This window comes from Chrysemys picta, chromosome 14 (genome assembly GCF_011386835.1).
Source record: "Chrysemys picta bellii isolate R12L10 chromosome 14, ASM1138683v2, whole genome shotgun sequence".
NCBI lineage: Eukaryota > Metazoa > Chordata > Testudines > Emydidae > Chrysemys > Chrysemys picta.
The window spans coordinates 26857530-26877033 of NC_088804.1; positions in this window are offsets into that span (position 1 = coordinate 26857530).

Sequence of the window (19504 nt, forward strand, 5' to 3'; positions counted from 1 at the left end):
ACTTTCTATGCCAATATCTAAGTCGTTAATGAAGATATTGAACAGAGCCGGTGCCAAAACAGATCCCTGCGGAACCCCACTTGTTATGCCTTTCCTGAAAGGAAGGTGCTTGGTTCCCTATTTTCTCTAACTGATTTAGTAATGGGAGAGAGATATTTTACACCATTTGATTCTCCCCCCTCCCACAGGATTAACATTTAAAGTGAGGCTTCATTCAGGCTTTCGGAATCAGCAAAATGAATGTGCAAAGTGAATGGAGAGCTATCTTGGAAGTTATGAATTTGACTCTAAATTTATTCAGAGGAGGGAGGAGTAGAAATGGGGAAAACACAATCAGGAATGAAATATGAACAGTCTTAGGAAGCAAAGGGGGGAGAAAGAACCTCTTTCAGGTATGTATCAGACTTTGTTCCCATGTGTGTCATCAGAAATGTGCAATCTGCAAAACAATCATTTTAGTGATGACAGATCCTTGCTGTTTATAAAACATTTAATCACACTCTAGCCCGATAACAGGATGAGGCAAATATTGAATTTATAATTCCGTGCCCAATTCAGGAAGGACTCCCATGATCGTAATGAAGCAATTTGCATACAACTTGCTTTAAGGGATAGAAGTCCCTCTTCCATATGATGGAACAAGATTTGTTGTTATAGCCTAGCTGGTGAGACAATGTGCAGTGGAACCTGTATATCTGCATAGGGGATTATATGCAAAACTACAAGCAGGAGGAGAACAATGGGAAAAGGAAAGAATCAACTCAAATGAGGAAAGTATGCCAATCCATCAGCCATAAACCTTTTGGAAAAATCAGGTATGCAAGTTGCTGCAGCTCCGGCTGGTCGGACTCGTATGGCACTTGCTGACTGGGCACAGCTCCAGGGATGAACTCTTCTTGAACAGTGTGTCAAATGTGCTATGAGAGGTACAAACAGGCTTTCTTTCCACATCAGGCATATGCTGCGTGTCGTCTTGTTTTTCTCTTGCACACATTTGCGGCTAGTGCAAGGCGATTCCCTTTGGCTCAAGGCGGCAACACACACAAAATATTTAGGAATAAAAATAAGGAAGCAGTCATCTGTGCATGGGACCTCGGTGCTCTGGAGTCCTCATCTATGGCCAGCATTTCCAAACATGCTGTCTAATTTTCTGTTGCAAAATGTGCATGTGCACTGGTTGCCCAGACAAAACCCCCTTTAGCACGTGCCAATGGAGTGTTTGTGTGTGCAAGTGGCATTTGCACATGCAGTCACGCGGCAGCTGCATACTAAGTGTTTGAAAATGTAGCCCTTCGTGTATAATCATGAATCCCTTCCCACCTCCTTCTAGCAGGTCGAAAGGGTCACAGGATGAAAGAACGTAGGGCTTGATTTTTTTTCCCCAGTGTTGTTAAGCACCCACATCTCTAACTGAAGGGATCTTGTTGGTTTGAAAAATCAGGCCCCTAGCCTTTTGTGAGGCTCCAAGCTGACAAAAAACACCAGTGAAAAGTAGCTTTGTAAATGCATGTTAGCAATTGGCACCCATAGGGCTGTTGCACTAGAAGCAAGTGTAATTCCCTGCAGGGACTGAGAGGTAGGAGTGAAATTCTACAGGGAATCAAGTACATCTTTGACATGTTGTTTCCTGCAGAGAGGTGCTTGCAACAGTGGCGGATTAGTCACTGGGCCAATGAGGCCCATGCCCAGAAGCCCCGACCAACTCATATGTGTGGGGCACTGGAAAATGGGCGCCCTGGAGCACTGACCTGTTCCACCCACCCCGTGCTCCATCTTTCCACTCTCACTGGCAAAAATACTTAACTCTAAGAGAGAATTCTAGCCAAGTGATCTTGAAAATATGAAATCTATCTTGGATCCAATTCTGGTCTCCATTATACTGGTGTAAATCCAATGTCATGGCACTGAAAGCAGTGAAGTAAATCCAGATTTACACCAGTGTAATGGAGATCAGCATTTACACGGAGTTCAGAATCTGGTCCTGAGTGTTCTTGCAGTTTCACACTGCCTAGGACAACAGGGCTATCTCCTTAAAACATTTCTGTCTTTTTTAGGGGGTGTACTGGTGTGGATAAGCATGTTACCTGGCAATAAGCATGATTTTTTTTACACTTCTAGAGATCTTGTCTACGCAGGGAAATTGACTGGAATAGCGATTGAAGAATAAACTATTCCAGAATAGCTCCTCAAGTGTTCCCATGGTGATGCTAGTCCAGAAGAGTGTCCTCATGGGGAGCTATTGCAGAATAGCTGTTTGTTTATTCCGTATTATCCTAGGCACTACCATAATACAAATAGTAAATAGCTCTGGTGGTCAATTTCCCTGTGTAGGCAGGGCCCTAAGGCTTTTCCTGGGTTGCTGGTGCAGGGATAGCGCTAGCTGTCCATATTCTTACTTATCCACAAGTACCTACAATGTAATGCCAATGGACATCATTTTGTTATGGCTGTGTTGAATTTTAGCACTAAACTGAGGTGTTCCTGTTAGAGATGTTAGGACATGAGGTATGTAAGAATGTGGTTATTTGTTCTACAGGTATTAGAAGAATCATACTGGTTGAATAGTTTCAGACAACTTCAGCTACATGAGGTGGGCTAACTATTAGTTCAAACATGCACATTTTGGTCAGGAATAGTAGCGCCGAGCTTCCCCAAGTTGGTACCTACCTCCCCTACCCAATTCACCTTTCTTCTGGTGAGCGACTCCATTTTTTCAGATCTTATCATTTTTGAAGCAATGACCTAAAAAGTGATACTTCCAGAAATTGTATCATGACTTTAGGGTCTGCTTCTGAGTCTGTAGCATCATTGCCTTGATTCTGGAATATGAACAACGGAATATTCTCCAACAACAGGCAAGGTGGGCCTCCAGCTGTCTATTGGCCTCCAGCTCTCTCTGCTATCTGCCATTCAGCCCATTTCTAGAGCACCTTTTGGGGAACACTTAAGGAAAGTGGAGTGATAATTCTAACAAGAACAGTGATATTCTTCAGACTTTAAAATAGCAATGCCAGAGGGTCTCTCATCTGAGAATGGAAGGATTCCTCTGATACAGTCCTTCCAAAATTCGTTTTAAAATTATCCCTCTTCTTACTTTTTTCTAAAAGAGAGAAATCCAGATTGTTGGCAGTTGTACCTATTATGTAACCATATGTAGGAAATAGATTTTTTTTCTGAACTAACCATTTAAAATAAATTAGGAAAATGCTGTAATTCCCATGAGAGAACACTTGTGGGTATCTCTCCTTTTCTACTAGCCCATTTAGAATGAGAACATTGGTACTGACATTTTCATTCATGTACCATAACATCTAACCATTGCTCTGAAATGTTTCTAATCCTTTATCTTAAAGGACCGAATGAAGTGAAACGATTACTGTAAACACTGAAAACATTCAGCAATGTTCCCAAGTACAGATTTTTTGGCAGTGGGAAGCCCTCCCTAGATAGCAGCTTGGGAATTTACAAATTGGTCACATATGAATCCATTTTGTGAACCTTCACTCAGATCTGCACCTGCTTCCCAGAAACAGAGCGAAGGAGGGAAAGGGAAAGATTATAGGTGTATTATCCAACTCCTGTTGCCTCATTACAGCTGAAATGAAACAGCCACATGGTAACGTTCCGATTACAGTCACGCTGGGTGGCAAAACATTTTCCTTGTCTACTGGAGGCTAAAGTGTTCGATGATTCAGAGTGGGTTTTCTGTAGGATTGGAATTCATTAGTTTAAAATGAAGAACATCTCTTTCCAGATTTTTTTGGGGGGGATAAATGTTCAAATAATGGAGACTGAGTCACTGAGTGGGAAAAATTCTTGGCTCTGTTCCTTTTCAGCTGAATCACTGGGGCTGATGTTGGCATTAAAAGCGCACTAGTAAGTCATGGCTGAAGAAAAGGAACTTGCAGTAGACAGCGCTAAGAGTGTGCAAGGCAATGTCAGTGTAAGTGTAATATTATGCAGGAAACCTTCAAAAGATTGAATTAATGCTTATTTTGTGGGATGAAGCAACAGTCTCTTTGTGTCCTAAACATCAGCAGTGTTATGTTTTCATATGAAAATAGAATCTAACAGTTGATGTTCAATTCAGTGATGTGGTCACTTCTTTATAAACAATAAATGTTTGTGGTTAAAACATTTTAATAGTTCTGCAGAAAATGTGCAGTAAGATTTTGGCCACCCACTTGTCTGGATACATCACTATCCTCAGCTCCAACCCCTGAAACCAGCCCATCCTTAGAATTTTCAAAGCGAGTGTTATCGTTCTTAGCTCAGCCGCTCTGGAGATGGAAGGTGAAATGCTGGGAGTTTTCCCATTGACTTCAGTGGGGCCGGATTCATCTAGGGGCTTTTATTTTAGCTACAGTACAATTTCACTATAGGCAGTGCCAATGTAGAATTCTGTATACCGCTCTACTGATGTGCATCAGTGTTGTGAAATAAAGGTGATTGGTCTTCAAGTTAATTACTTTGTAGTGCTTGTTTGTTATAAGCACCGGCCCACAGGAAACTGCAGTTAATCAGCAACTCATTTCATAGTCCGATGCCATTAAACAGCTGTTGTATGGGAATAACTTTTGGTAGCTACTAGCTACCAACCCGAGCTGCATTACAGCTGGAGATCCGTGGGCCCGGATTCTGCAAACATTTGTGCATGGATAGTCCTGTTGGCATTAATCACCTTTATAAAGTTAAGCACAAGTGTACATGTCTGCAGGATCTGGGCAGTCGAGTTGAAAGGCACCATGGCTCAGTAGCAATCACTTGAAGCATCCAGTCCCTAAGGGGTTTTATTTTTTTTAAACTTTATACCCTAAAAGAAAAATGTTTCCACCTGTTTTTTTTATCTGAATTTTGGAACACTTTTATTAAGATTGGAAACAAGATGATGATGGAATTTCTTCTTTTCTTTGTTACTTGATCTGATTGATAACAGATAGATAGTCTCTAGTGGTAATGGAGATGACTTCAATTCCTTCAAGTGTTTCCCCCCCCCCCCCCCCCCGAAACACCTCCACCCATAATTTACGTATAAAATTTCAAAGTTCACATGCTACTTTAAAAACACTACATTTAACTGACTTATGGATGTTGTTTCTCAATAACTAATGTACAGTCATGATTTTTTTTCCCAAATAATTGCCTGACTATTGGCTGATCCCCTGTTTTATGGGGTGAACATTTGTATGAAAAATGTTGACTCAGGAAAATGCTTCGGAACAATGAGTAACAGGGAACTTCCCTCTGCAATGTATTCTATCTGCATAGCAACCTACAACAATCCCTTCTTTTTTCCTGTCCAATCTTGCTCAATTCTCCTGATAAAAGCCTGCGCCTATCTGGGAAGGTATGAATAGCATCTCTTTCACACCTCAACTAAATATTAGTTTGCATGGCAGCTTTAAAAGCCTCTGGGTTTATCGGTGAAAAAAAATGCTTGGATAGAAGAGACTTGGTACTTAAATCAGTTTTATCAGCACATTTTTTTGGCTGGGACTTGTTCTCACAGAACTATGAGCTGCGTTATTTGTGTTAAACTTCCTGACTGAATTCCAAACAAGTCATCTTTCCCCACAACTCTGACCTTTAACAAAAGGCCAAAATAATTTAAATTTGTTTCAAGTTTCTCTTGTAAGCAAGAAAGAAAAGTCCTCCTCCTGCCATTATACACTCAAACCTGGTTAACTGGAATCAACTGGTAAGCTCTGTTTTTACTCAAATTCTAGAGAAATAAAAATAAGGTCAGATATTCTAAACTGATGTCCGAAGTGTGCACGTGTCTGAAGATTGTTAACCCTTTCAGGCACCTAGACTAAAGCCAGGGAAAATAATCACATGAAAACTATTATCTCACATGACTTAACTAGCATGATTTTAAACTGGACTTTGCACCTAGTGTAGGCTGGTCAAGTCATGTTTAAAATCATATTGACTGGTTGTGGGTAACGGTGGGTGGGATCCTTGGAATCAGGGCCCAGTGGTCTGAGGGGGCCTGAAATGACAAAGAGTTGGTGAGAAATCAAGAGCCTCACTCAGAAGAAAATATTGAGAATTCCATGAGAGGAAGGAAACAGGGAGGAAGAGTCCATTGGAAGGCGTGAGGGGAAGAAGATCAAGTTGATGAGGTTGGAAGCCCCTAAAATATTGGTGTATGCTGTCGCTATATAATTTAGCCCTGCAGACATGGAGGAGCCAAGCATGGATCCTAGTTATTGAAATGTCTGGTGTATGTAGCTATGTAACTGTGGTACCATTTTGTTTTCTGCATCTTGCGTGTTTACATTTCTAAGAACTCTCCTTCTGTGCGGAGTTCATCAGCTGCTCTGTTCTCAGAATTGCTGTGGTCTGTAACAGGGGAGAGTACACTGTGCTTTGACGAAGATTTGGCTTTTGTTCTTTCTTGTCTGATGCTTTCCTTAATATAAAATCAATCATTGTAGTGCCTTCTAGGGCTCTGAGGGACATAGAGTTGTGAGACTGGAAAACTGATTTCCCAGATCCTGGCAGCTGCATGATGTACTGCAGCATCTCACTGGAAGAAGACAGAACAACCTGATTTTCAAGACCTAAATGGCCAGCGTATGGGATACACTAGAAACGTGTGAAATGACCATGAATGGGAGACCCTCATAACTTTACTCTTCCTCTTAGAAAGAAGAACAGGAGGACTTGTGGCACCTTAGAGACTAACAAATTTATTAGAGCGTAAGCTTTCGTGGACTATAGCCCACTTCTTCGGATGAAGTGGGCTGTAGTCCACGAAAGCTTATGCTCTAATAAATTTGTTAGTCTCTAAGGTGCCACAAGTCCTCCTGTTCTTCTTTTTGCGGATACAGACTAACACGGCTGCTACTCTGAAATCTTCCTCTTAGAACACTCAGATCCCAGTGATCACAAGCCAGAAAGCCTGAATGCCTCGTTCAGTTAATGGTGCTTAGGTCTGTGATACCCAGGGATGCCTTCCTCTCCAGGCTCCTTTATAATGCTAGTGATTTACAAACAACAAAGAACAGCTTATTAGGGACCCATCCTTTAAGCTGATCCCCAAGTACAGAGCCCAGATATGCAAAGGGGCCTGGCCATAGAGAGCACCACAAAGGATACTTGGCATCACTGCCTCTTAGTTTTGTTGTAAATGTGGTTTGAATATGAATGTACAGTTGAGTTTAATTTTTTTTTTTAATTTGGATGGAAAGAAGTCTGAATATAGCAAATGCTCCTTGAAATTGCCACATAGATTTATGAGATGCATCAAACCTATAACTTAAAAAAAAAATTAAACTGAAAGGACACTCTGTGCTCTCTCTCTATGGAAAAACAAATCTCCCCTTTACTTTCCCAGCCAGTCTAGACTTGTTTGTAAAAATGCTGGTGAGGAGAATGTGTCCTAATCTATGGTTCAGATCCTCCCATGTACTCTGACTGTTCGGGCTGCATCCGTGTTCCCATTGTGTAACAGGAATCCCCAGCTGGCTTAGGGGATCTACCCTACCCTAACTCTGGTTCCCCAGTGTACAGGGTGTGGCTGAGAGTGTCCCTGTGCTCTGACAATCTGTAGCTGCCTGAATGGCCCCTTTGGGATCTGCCAGTGCTGGGGTGGTCTAGGATCAGAGGGGCATAAAGGTGGCTTAAAGTCCCTTTTGCACATGCATGTCTTCTGCAGTGGCACCAAGTGCCTCTCTGGTGTGGTCCAGGATCTGCCCTTGAGCATAAATTCACAGCATTCAATACATTATTACTAATAGTTTGTTTTCTGGATCTTCTAATGTTTGTGTGTTTGTTTGGTTTTAACTCTTCTAGAAGGCTGCCACTGCAGTCCTCGATACACCACGTGTAGCTTTCCTGTACCAATGCAGAACCAGCTGTAGGCTGCTAGGCGGGAAACTGGCTGAGTCCCTTCAGCTCCAGTGAGTGCAAAGTATAGATCCCTTCTCAAGCTGCTGTCTCACTGTGATGCTTCCTCAGGAAGTCTCTCCTCTCCAGCTGGTGGTTGGAATGTACCAAGTACCAGGCAACGAACTACATGGCCACAGATACAAAATTTAAAGAATCTTGAACAAAGTAATCTCTCCATCCTTGTGAAAACTCTCTGAGCCGAGCCACCGTGGCCTAATGAAGCTGTGGTTAAAATCTGCATAAGTGATATATGCATCTCAGCCCCTTTTAATGAAACTTCACCTTCCTAGTAACTTGTCTCATCTAAAAGAAGACAATGTGGGTTTCTTTCCCCCCTTGCTGTACCATCATCTCATTTCACCTGTTTGTCACCCTTGATCCAGTCTTTGTATATTCTACTGCCTTCAGGGTTCTCATTAGCAGCCAAAAATAAAAGAAAGATCTAGCATAAAAGAGAATATAAAATCCTACTGTAAATAGATTGTAAGATTTGTATATGCATAAAGCCCGATGAGCCTGCACATCAGTGCTAGTCCATGCTGCCCTGCAGGCATTGCTGGTTAATTGCAAAGAAGGAGCCCCTCATAACCTCAATCCTTTCTGTATTTGAGTTTTCCTGCTTGAATATTTTATAGTAACTTGCCCTACTGTAACTTTCCATGCTTCTGGAGCTCTCTGGAGCACGTGGACATAACTCTGTCCCGAAAAACAACTACTGTATATACTCGATCATAAGCTGGTTCGTTTATAAGCCGATCCCCCCCCCCACAAGACGGATAAGTAAAAATGGAAAATTTTTATAACCCAGTCATAAGCCAACCCTATATTTCAGGGGTCAGCAAACTTTGGCTCCCGGGCCATCAGGATAAGCCGCTGGCAAGCTGAGATGGTTTGTTTACCTTGAGCATCCGCAGGCACGGAGGTTAACCTAAGTAAACAAAGTGTCCCGGTGCGCCAGCTGCTTACCCTGACGGGCTGGGACAGCAAATGGTGGGGAAATTTTTTGGGGGTGAGAAGCTGGGAGTCAGGGGAGTAACCCCTGTGACCACCCCCAGCCCAGGACCCCCACACGCTCCCCATCCCAGCCCTTCCCACCTTATCTGGGGAGGGCCAGGGGAGTATGTCACTGACCTGGCTGGAGCTGCTCCGGTAGGTTGGGCAGTGTGACTTATGAATGAGTATATATGGTAAATAAAATGCATGTTGTCCCGGAGTTGATGGCAGTACAAAAGTGATGGCAACACTTGCACTTGTGGAGTGGATCTGGGTGAGGACTGGAGATCTGATGGTGATGGGAGCCACTGATAATGTTAAAGGTGGATTATCTGATAAATTAGCAGGGCTGGGTGTAATGTTAATTGTTTGTTTGTTGAGATTGTGGTAGTGCTTGGGACCCCCAGTCCTGACCAGTGCCCCTTTGTTCCAGGCATTCTACAAACACAGCAAAAAGTTGGTCCATGCCCCAGGACATTTTCTATGGCTATTTGCTTGAATGTTTAAATGGCATGACTTTGACCATTCCCTCTTGTGCTTGCTTTCCATAAACATTCTTGCATGAACATCCCTGGAAAATGAATTTCAGTCACATGCATGAGTATTTGTGCCAGAGATGTTTGCCCATTTATCCAGTTGCGGAACAGAATTACTATTGTGACTCATCTGACCAGTTACAGCTCAGGAACATTTTTTTGGGCACAGAATGTTGAAGGATGGGCACTCACAGAACTCTTAAAGAGCTTAATCATAGAATTTAAAAAAATCTTTGCAAAGAGTTATCAGTACTCTTGGATGGATGACTGAATAGATGTGAGAAAATTGCAAGGGCTGATGTACCAGGAGCAGAAAAAAGATGAAATTAATTGGGTAAATTATTGTGAATTGTTTGTACAGCTCTGTTTAGTTAAAGTTTATTCAGTGCTTTTAGAAAGATGAAAGGCACATGATTGTTAAATGTTACTGTTACCGAATGCTAAGGATTCTTGTATAAATGCATTCTGGAGGTATGAAATCCTGGCCCCGCTGCAGTCCAGGATTTCAGGAGTATTGAACATTGCACTTGGTCCAGAGGCTATTTGTTCTGTTCCACCTGTGCAAATGAGTGATGTGACGTTAATGTCTCAGCCTGGGACTTGGGAGAATAGGGTTCCATTTGCTCCTCCTCTAGACCTCCTGTTTGACCTTGGTCAAGTCCCTCCCTGGGTTTCAGAGCCTGAGCTCCAGCCCAACCCTGAAAGTCTACATAGCTGGTTATAGCACCATAGCGTTAGCTCTGTGAGCCCAAGTCTGTAGACTCAGGCTCTGAGACTCGCTGCCATGGGTTTTAAAATGCAGTGTAGACATACCCAAAGTGCACTCATTTCTACAATAAATAGGAATAATAACGTTTCCCTACCTCCCAGGGGTGTTATATGGGTGCTCAGATACTAAGGTACTGGGAGCATATAAGTATATTAGATAGCTGAAGTATGGCTTGCTAAGCAATACAGCATTTTCTAAAAATGTGGTAGACATTAATTTAACAAAAAGTGATTTGCTAGAGTTTGGGTTTGGAAAACAAGTCAGTTTACTTTGAATTTCTAATATTATTATGAAAGCAAATTCTCTCATGTGCCCTCTCAAGTCAGCAGCAGAATTTAATGGTTCTCTAGGGGCACAGCAGAGCTGACCGGAAGCGCCCTGCCAGTATTGCTCTGGGATTTGTTTTCTTTTGATTATGGGAAAAATAATCCAAGATGTTTCTGTGCATGCAGAACATTCTTAACTGAAAAATCTGCTGCTGAACCGGGGCCAGAGGGGAAGCGACATCTCTAAAGGCAGCACAAATGTGTTTGGATTAGGTTAAGAACCCAAACAAATTTATTTTTAGTGACTTCCAGCAGTTTCCACTATAGAAATATTGAGACCGTTCCACAGTTTAAATCTGGCGTAACTCCACTCAAATCAATGGTGGTGGTGTGGATTTACAGAAGTATAAACGAGAGAAGGATTTCACCCACTGCCTTTAAGATATTACTTGCTGATCTCTTTCAACACTCATTAGGGTGGAAATGTGGCACAGGTGTTGTCAGGCCTTTTGCAATTTAGAGATGGCTCTTCCATCGCGTACAGGATTTCAGAGGCTACTCGGATAGCCTCTGCCTTCAGCCAAGCATTGTTTTGTTTTCTAAAAAAGGGGAAAGAAAGTGGGCTTATTTATTTTGGGCCAGGTTGCACTACAGTTGCACTGAGCAGCTTTTTGTTGCAAGTAGTCCTCTGAAAGTAATGGGGCCATTCACATGGTAAGATACCACTCAGTATGAGTAAAGAGGGTAGAGGCCTGTAGGAATAAGTAAACCCCTGCTTTGCTATTTCCATTTCACAGGTTTTTCTGTTTCATCATCTCTAACCTTTGTTAGTACACGAGTGCTCTCTACAGCAGCTTCTACTGTGCATAAAGGTGATTGAGAGCCCACTCTTTATGCACCCAAGACTCCCAGTGAATCAAGTGCTCCAGAAGTGAGTCAGAACTGACCCTTCAAAGCTTGGTCCATCGCTAGCTGCAAATTCCGTTCCTATTCAGTTCATAGAGAAGATGAAAATCAGATTTTATGCTCCAACTGCACCCATTTGGCCGAGTTCTTGTAACAATGCGCCGTGTTACAGTCCCACTGGAAAACATCTTTCACCAAATGTGGGCAATTTGGTTAGATCTAAATATTTTGTGCATCGCCTACACCACAGTTTGCTATATGACAGCCTACAGAGTAGGAGACTGAGTCCTGTGTTGGATACAATGAGTCCATACTCCTAGGTTCCAGTCCTAGCTCCGCTGCTGTCTTGCTGTATGCCTCGTCCAAGTCACTTAAATCAAGGCGTAGACAGGTTACCCACAGGTAACGTACGTTTATTAATGAACCTTCACTAGGGGGTTATGAATGAAGTGAGCGTAATGTTGTTAGTATGGCTTCAGATGAAAGGTGTTAGAAGTGCAAGGTCTTGTTGTTTGTTTGCAAAGAGTAATATTGGGATACATATGAAATGTTACCTAGTGTTATCCAGCTCTCTGCCAGAGCGTCACGTGGGGCTGGCTGGTTTGTCTGAAGCTGGAACTTGCTTGCGCCACTCCGCATCAGCCCTTCAGCTCCTTTAGTCCTCTATGTATTTGTGGAGTAGATGTATATGTATTTTCAGTGTGAACATCAGGGTCCAGATTATCTGATTTGGCTGAACTGTGCTTGCTGCAGGTGAGAGCAAAGTGCCTTAACCATTGTGCTCCCCTGATCCTGGGGGCAACGGGGGGCCAGTCTGGCCCCTGGTGTATGTTAGAGTAGCCTCCGGGCTGCTCTGGCTCCCTACGGGCCATTCTGCTCATCCAGGGCTGTTGAGCACAAGTTGCTGAAGCCACACCCCCTCCTGCTCCTGACACACCCCCTCCTGCTCCTGACACACCCCCTCCACTGGAAAAGGGTGGTGGAGAGCTGGCTATGTGAGCTCTGTACCAGCGGGGGAGGCCCCTAAACAGTGTAAAGGACTGGACCCAGAGCCAAGGCTCTGTCCCTAGATCTCTCATTCAATTCAAATGCCACCTGCTCCAGGGAAGCGCGCTCCTAAGAGCAATGTGCCCTTCTGAGAAGGGAGCATTTTAAACAAAAGCCTGGTGGTGTAAAGAGCTGCATACAAGCAGCAATTTGCAGCTCAGAGCAACATGTATTGGTCCTACCAAAGCCAGGAACAACGGTGTATGTTGTAGAGCACCATCTACGGGCACCTATCTGTTAACTCGCTATTTACATATAATCGGACATATCTCTCTGATAGACCTCTCATGGAACAGATGGAGGAACCTCAGTACCAGCTGGGTCCCTTCCAATGCCATTTGAAATGTAGTACAAGACAGTTATAACCTGCCCCATGCCTGCATAGCAGAACTGTGACGGTGTTGCTTGCTTTGGGCCTTGCATGCTTGCAATAAGGGGGACAGGATCTAGCCCAGAGAAAATAACAAAAGACAAGTTGACTCCATGCTAAAAGTGCTGGTGAACTCACACCTCTGAAGAAACTTAAAACTTGGGTGTAAATGTGGCCATTAATAGTTTGGGAAAGATCTGATGGAAATTGTTCATCATAGTGCATTAGAAGCCTGGTTTCAGACTATTGTCTTATCAGCCTGTGAAAATGGACCCCAGCTTTGGAGACATGATGATTAATGCACAGAAACGATGTTTAGGATTAAATTATGTCATGAGTACAAGTATGTTTAATCAAAATAATATCTGGTCGCTGCCAGAGCCATATGTTTAGCAGGATTCTCTGCCTTACGTTATAAAATAAAATGGGAATAGTTTAAATGAAAATCAGATAAACTTAAAATATGACTATTTGGAAACACTGAGTGGAATTTCTCTTCCTCTTTTGTCAGATCTTTCAACACCACGTGTACCCGGGCTTTCTGGGCCCTGTGCTTCAATAAACCATTGGTCTGTCTCTGGAGCACATACAATCACTACCATACAGACATTCATATTTTGCAGCCCTCCCTACAGGAATCACTGAACACAGCCAGCAATGCATTATCCACCTGGAAATATGTCCTTTTAAAGCATGTTTTTCTAGCCTGGCTCTTAAAATATGTTTTGTTGAGAGCTTCAACAGAAATCCTACACAGGATGCAGGAGACTAATGTAAGGGGCTGATTGAACAGAAAGCTACATGTAAAAGGTTCCAAATTCTACTTACCGGGAAATACGGTGACCAGACAGGAAATGTGAAAAATCGGGATGGAGGTGCGGGGTAACAGGAGCCTATATAAGAAAAAGACCCAAAAAATTGGGACTGTCCCTATAAAATCGGGACATCTGGTCACCCTACCGGGAAAGCATAGTTTCTATATTGCTAACCCAAAAGGCAGCTCTTACTGGAGCTTCACTAGTGACTCTATCAGTCTCCTCTACTCTTACTCCAGGATGTAGTTTTTAAAATAAAATTTTGTCTAGCTGAGTGATAAAAGAACAGCAAGCCCAGAAATCCTATTTTTAAAATGAAATAACATAAGGAGCTGGCTTTGGAACCCTGTGGCAAAAAACAAGCTGCAAATAATAAACAAGCTATTGCTAAAATCATGTGCCTAGATTTACTGTCACGCACAAAGTTCTCATGCACGTGGTATCTATTCTGACCAATGATACATGGGATAAAAGGCTTGATAAATGATTGACAGCTAGTCTATTTGTAGTCATGTATCCTCCACTCCATACTCTGGTATCCTTGAGTAGCAGAATATTTCCTGTTCTTGGTTGCTCCAAGCAGGCAATGCCATGATAAGGAATGAAGATGTGAATCATGCAGCAAGCCATGGTTTATGCATCTCTCCTCACCGTGTTGTAAGAAGGGCCCCAGAAGATGTTGCAAATGGAGAACTCAGGAGTAGGATTAGCCCTGGGTTTTATGTGAAGGAGTGGGAAATGGAAGAGGACGACTGCTGTAATTCTCTTGCTCCAAGAAGCGGACAGGAGGTGCCAGGTCCAGCTTATTGGCCATTTCTTCAGCAAACCGTGTCAGACAAACTTTGTGAAAATATATTGCAGGATCCAACCAGGACACTTTCTACCTGGGGAGCTAGAGTAAAATGTACAGCTCTTTGCTAGGAGAGTGACAAACCAAGGACATTTCTTGTCTCTGTTTCTTGAGCTGCACACTTCTATTCCTCATGTTTCCTTTTTCTCTCCTACTTCCACCCTGCAGTCCGTCCTTGGACGTGGTGCCTTCAGTGACATCCAGGAAAGATGCTGAAGTGAGACTGGAACCATACAATTGACCTTTGCATATATGAATTTACTGTCACTCTTGAAATGTTCCTGCAGTTCCTCTTTGCCTCTAGCTGGCTGGTGAAATTGTCCTTGGTTCAACCATTAAGCCCCCTTTGCAGCAATTCTGAATTATAAGGAGCACCATTCAATTGATATCCCCCCTGCATCTTCTAGTGGAATCCCCTGAGCTGTTTTGGCTTGTTTAAGTAAGAGACACAGACTGCTCCTCAACTGGTGTAACTCAGACTAGCTCCATTGCCTTCAATGATGCTATGTTGACTGACACTGGCTAAGGATTGGACGTTATTTTCAGAATGTGCCAAGAGGAATAGTTTGATTTGTCTCACTGTGGCAGCCACGGCTGGATCTTTACAATACACAACTGATCCGTTTTCTTTAACTTTGTTAAAACCATAATTTTTAAGTGCCAAATTTTTAAAAGGCCTTTTTTTTTCGTGTGTGGTACATTTGCATCTTTGGTGCATTTGAATAGCCTTAGCCAATGCGGTAATTGCACTGCTAGGTGATTACAGGTGTGGACACTTATTTGCATGTACAAATTTGGGTTTCTGTGGATTTTTCATCCATTGCACAGACCTCTGAGAATTGTATCTTAAATGTGTTGCTGCACAGCTTATGAATTGACTGTTCTTTGCCACTGACAGCCTTGCCTTCTTCCATTTCATTAGCTTTCATGCATTTCTCAAAGTTTGCAAAGACCATTGTATGCTGTTTGTTTTCTACTGCATAAGAAACATGCAATCCCACATAACGTATTTACCTCTGACTGAAGCTGGCAGCATGAGAGAATGCACAAGAAAAGTGCAGCTATGACAGTTTATTTGGCACTTTAAATACAGGCGGAAGCACTTTACAATCAAAACAATGCAATAAGACTAAAGGGATGAAGGAATCAGTTCAGTTACAATCAGGATGAGCCCCTAGTTCTGAGTAAGTTTTAAACTGACACAAAACCCTGGTCCTTGCTGGAGGCTTGAAAAAGCTTGGTAGACTCTCTAGCTTTTCTGAAGTTTAGTGCAGCTCTGCGCTGCCTTGCTTTTGATGAGTCAGGAGGTATTCCTTGAAGGGTGGCCAATGGTTTCCCCAAGACACTAGTGTCTTGCATTTGGCAGCTCGACTGTGTAGTTTCCAACTCAGCCTAATGTGTCATGCTTGATAAACAAGATAGTTGGCCAATTCTTTCTCCTAGTCTCCAATTTAGCTAATAGCATCCCCCACCCCCGTTGGCTATATCTAAAGCTTCTAATATCAAAAATCTAATTAGCTCTAGAATAAGTAGTTTTGTGCTCTGGGGAGAGTGAAGCTGATTGTAATGGATAGTGACCCACAGCTTTTATACAGGTTGTGCCAAGCTCCTCCTGATAGTCCTACAAAGGTGTAGACTGATTTGCACTGAACACCAGCAAAATGTTATTTTGTGTGGTGCAAACTAGACTTCTGAATTTACAAACTTTGACTAAACTGGCACTGGGACTAAAAACCATTAGCACTGAGCAAAAAAGGAGGAACCATTATTGGGTAATGTAGGGCCAAACAGATGGGAGGAAAAGTTACAGTTTCGTTAGGTAAGCTTAACAATGGGAAATTCTCCTATTTCCTGCAAAACCTGCAGACAAGGAAGGGAACAGAATTTACTGAGTTTGAAATAGTTTCAAGATGGTGTCTACATAAGTCTATTTCTTTTTAATGATACACTTCCCTTATAACTCATTTGAATTCTGGGTTTGTTTATGGGAGCTGTGGTGAAGCTCAATAAGTAAACAGCAAAGCAGAATAGAGAGAGTCTTGCCTCAAGCCTTTTTTTTTTTTTAAATAATCCCACTCAAAATAACCATGGTTCCAATATTTTCTGGAAGTTTGGTTTTTTTTTTTTTTTTTTTAAAGTAAGACTTTGGACAATCCCTGAAAAACACCTTTAGACCCAAATACAGCATCGGTGCTATGGCCATAGCACTGGTAGGAGAGGCAAGGCACCTCTGGCTAGTGAGCTTTTAATCTCTACACAGGATTAGTTGACCACTGTACTTAAAACGCCAGCAGCCACCAGCGGCTTCACTTAATGTGTTTACTGCTGTTGGAGCTGAACCAGTGGTAGCAATGTGGGATAGTTTAGCACAAATAGCCTAGAGTAGACACAGCCTTAGCAAACATTGATGTCAGCACTGTGTTGTGCAAGCTGGAGAGCTCATACTTGAACCCTTGGGCTGGGAATAAAGCTCGGGAGACACCTAGTCCCTCCTTTTTGTGGTTTTACTTTATTCTCTAACTTTCCTCTCTAAAATGGGAAATTTCTTTGTGTTGCTTGTTTCTGGTATGAAGTGAAGGCGCTCAGCCTGTCTCATAAAACCTCTCTAATGTGGGCTGCATCAAAGCTGGTGAATAGTCCCGTGAGCTCAGGGAAACCTTCACCTCCAAAAGACAGAACTGAGGTCTGCAATTGCTTTATTATTGCCTGGCAGTCACCCTCTTATCCTGGACTGAATCTAAAATACCCCTAGGGAGTGTAGCTAAGAGAGCTCTCCCAGCTTCCAGGATGGCCTAGCAAAAGGAAGACTCAATGCAGTTATGGTAATGATAGGTGCTGGAAACGAAACGATAGTCACCCTCCCATAGTGCAGACACTGCCACTGTCACTTCATTGACAAGTATTTAATATAGTCCTGATAGTTTCCAGCTGCAGAGATCCAAGTTCTCATCTGGCAAGTTGGGCATGTTGACACCGCAGTCGGGAGGTGTGATGGCAGCAGGTGTAGACACACCGCAGCTAGCTTGAGTAACAATAGCAGTGAATAGGGTTACCATATCTAATAAATAAAAAAAGAGGACCCTCCACGGGCCCTGGCCCCGCCCATTTCCCCACCCCTAGCCCCGCCCCAACTCCACCCCTTCCCCGCTGTAACTCCGTCCCCTCCTCCCTCCCACTCCCAGCCACGCGGAAAGGGCTGCCCGAGCGCTACCGGCTTCACAGTTTGCCGGGCAGCCCCCAGACCCTGCGCCCCCAGCCGGCGCTTGCCCAGTGCAGCTGGAGCCCGGGAGGGGAAGCGCCCAGCCGGGGGCGCAGGCTCTGGAGGCTGCCCGGCAAACCGTGAAGCCGGTAGCGCTCGGGCTTTGGGCAGTCCCTATGCCTCCAGACCCTGCGCCTCCGGCCGGGCACTTCCCCTCCCGGGCTCCGGCGGCGCAGGGTCCGGCGGCACGGGGGCTGCCCGAAGCCGGTAGCGCTCGGCTCTTAAACAGAGCCGAGGAGTCAGGGGAGGAGCAGAGCCGCCATTTTCCTGGACATGTTCGGTTTTTTGGCAATTCCCCCCCGGACGGGGGTTTGAGTGCCGAAAAGCCGGACATGTCCGGGAAAAAGAGGACGTATGGTAACCCTAGCAGTGAAGCTGCACCAATGCAGCTGCTTGAGTAGGTCCTCATGGTCCAAGGGGGGCCGGGCTAGCCCGTGCAGCTGCCGGTGCTGCCACAGCGTCACTGCTATTGTTACTCTCACTAGCTTTGATCTACCGTGGGTAGAAATCCCACCTCCCACCTGCTGTGTAGGTGCACTCTATGCAGTAAGAGCCAAGCCAAAAGGCCGGGGAGGTGGCAAACAGGACAGATAGTAACTTGGCAACAACTGTCCCTTCCTGAACAATTAGGATCATAGAAGTACATTAATGAAATGAAAAAAGGCTTCCGCAATTCTAAACTGACCCGCTGCATGAGTCTCCACACGAGAGACATGAAACACCGCAGTGTGGTTCTGTTAATTAAGACTGTAACCTCCTACTCAGAGTTGGGCAGACGCCCTGACTCATTCTCCCCCACAATGAATTTCTAAATTTTCCAGCATATGTTTCCTGTAAGATGGCCACAGGGGTAGGTTATTGTTTTAAGTACTATGGTCCTTCCAACCAGGCTGCATACAAGTAGGCAAAGATAGTGGCTGTAACAGGAGTCTGGCTTAGTTTGATTGTCTGAGTTTGTGAGATGCTCTTCTGTTAGAACTCTTTGCAAGGCAGTTAATATGTGTGAAGAATTTAACTAACATACTAATACATTTACACCAGGCTTAACAGCAAGCAGCATGAGGTTACTGATGAATTCATAAACCCCCTCTCTTCAAAAGGGTGAGAACATGGCTTGGGAGGTGCCTTTAGAACGGCTACACCACTGTTCTAAGCAATCTCGGCTCTTGCCTAAAGAAACGTAATGTTTTGTAAAGCTTGCCATGGCCGCCTGTGCAACTGAAGACATACCAGTGAAATCTGCCAGAATTAGCAACAGCTTAAAACCATCAATAAGGGAGTCTTATTGCATATCAGTACTTAATATCTGCCATGTATGGGGGCTAGATGACACTGTATATGTCCTACGGTTCTCCTGTCCCATGCTCGAGATCCTGATACTAGTGGCTCATACCATTAGGTCAACAGCAGTACTAGCTTTTGAAAAAGCTTCCTGGATGGGAAGGATAAATAAGGACAATAATAATCTAGAGAGGAGGAGACTCAAGAATTAAAAATGATGGTCTGAAGATTACAAGGGGTGGAATATCCAAAGTGTGGGGGTATGACCTTTATCTGCCACAAGTAGATGTGACAAAACAGAGTTATGCTCACTTGCCTGCAGGAGAGGGAGAGTATAGAAAGATTAGCAAAAAAGTTAAATAAACTGATAAAACTCCCTTCTCTTCATGTGTCAGTATATAATGCCTGCCTCTGTAATTTTCACTCCATGCATCTGAAGAAGTGAGTTTTTTTTTTTTTTACCCACAAAAGCTTATACCCAAATAAATCTGTTAGTCTTTAAGGTGCCACCGGACT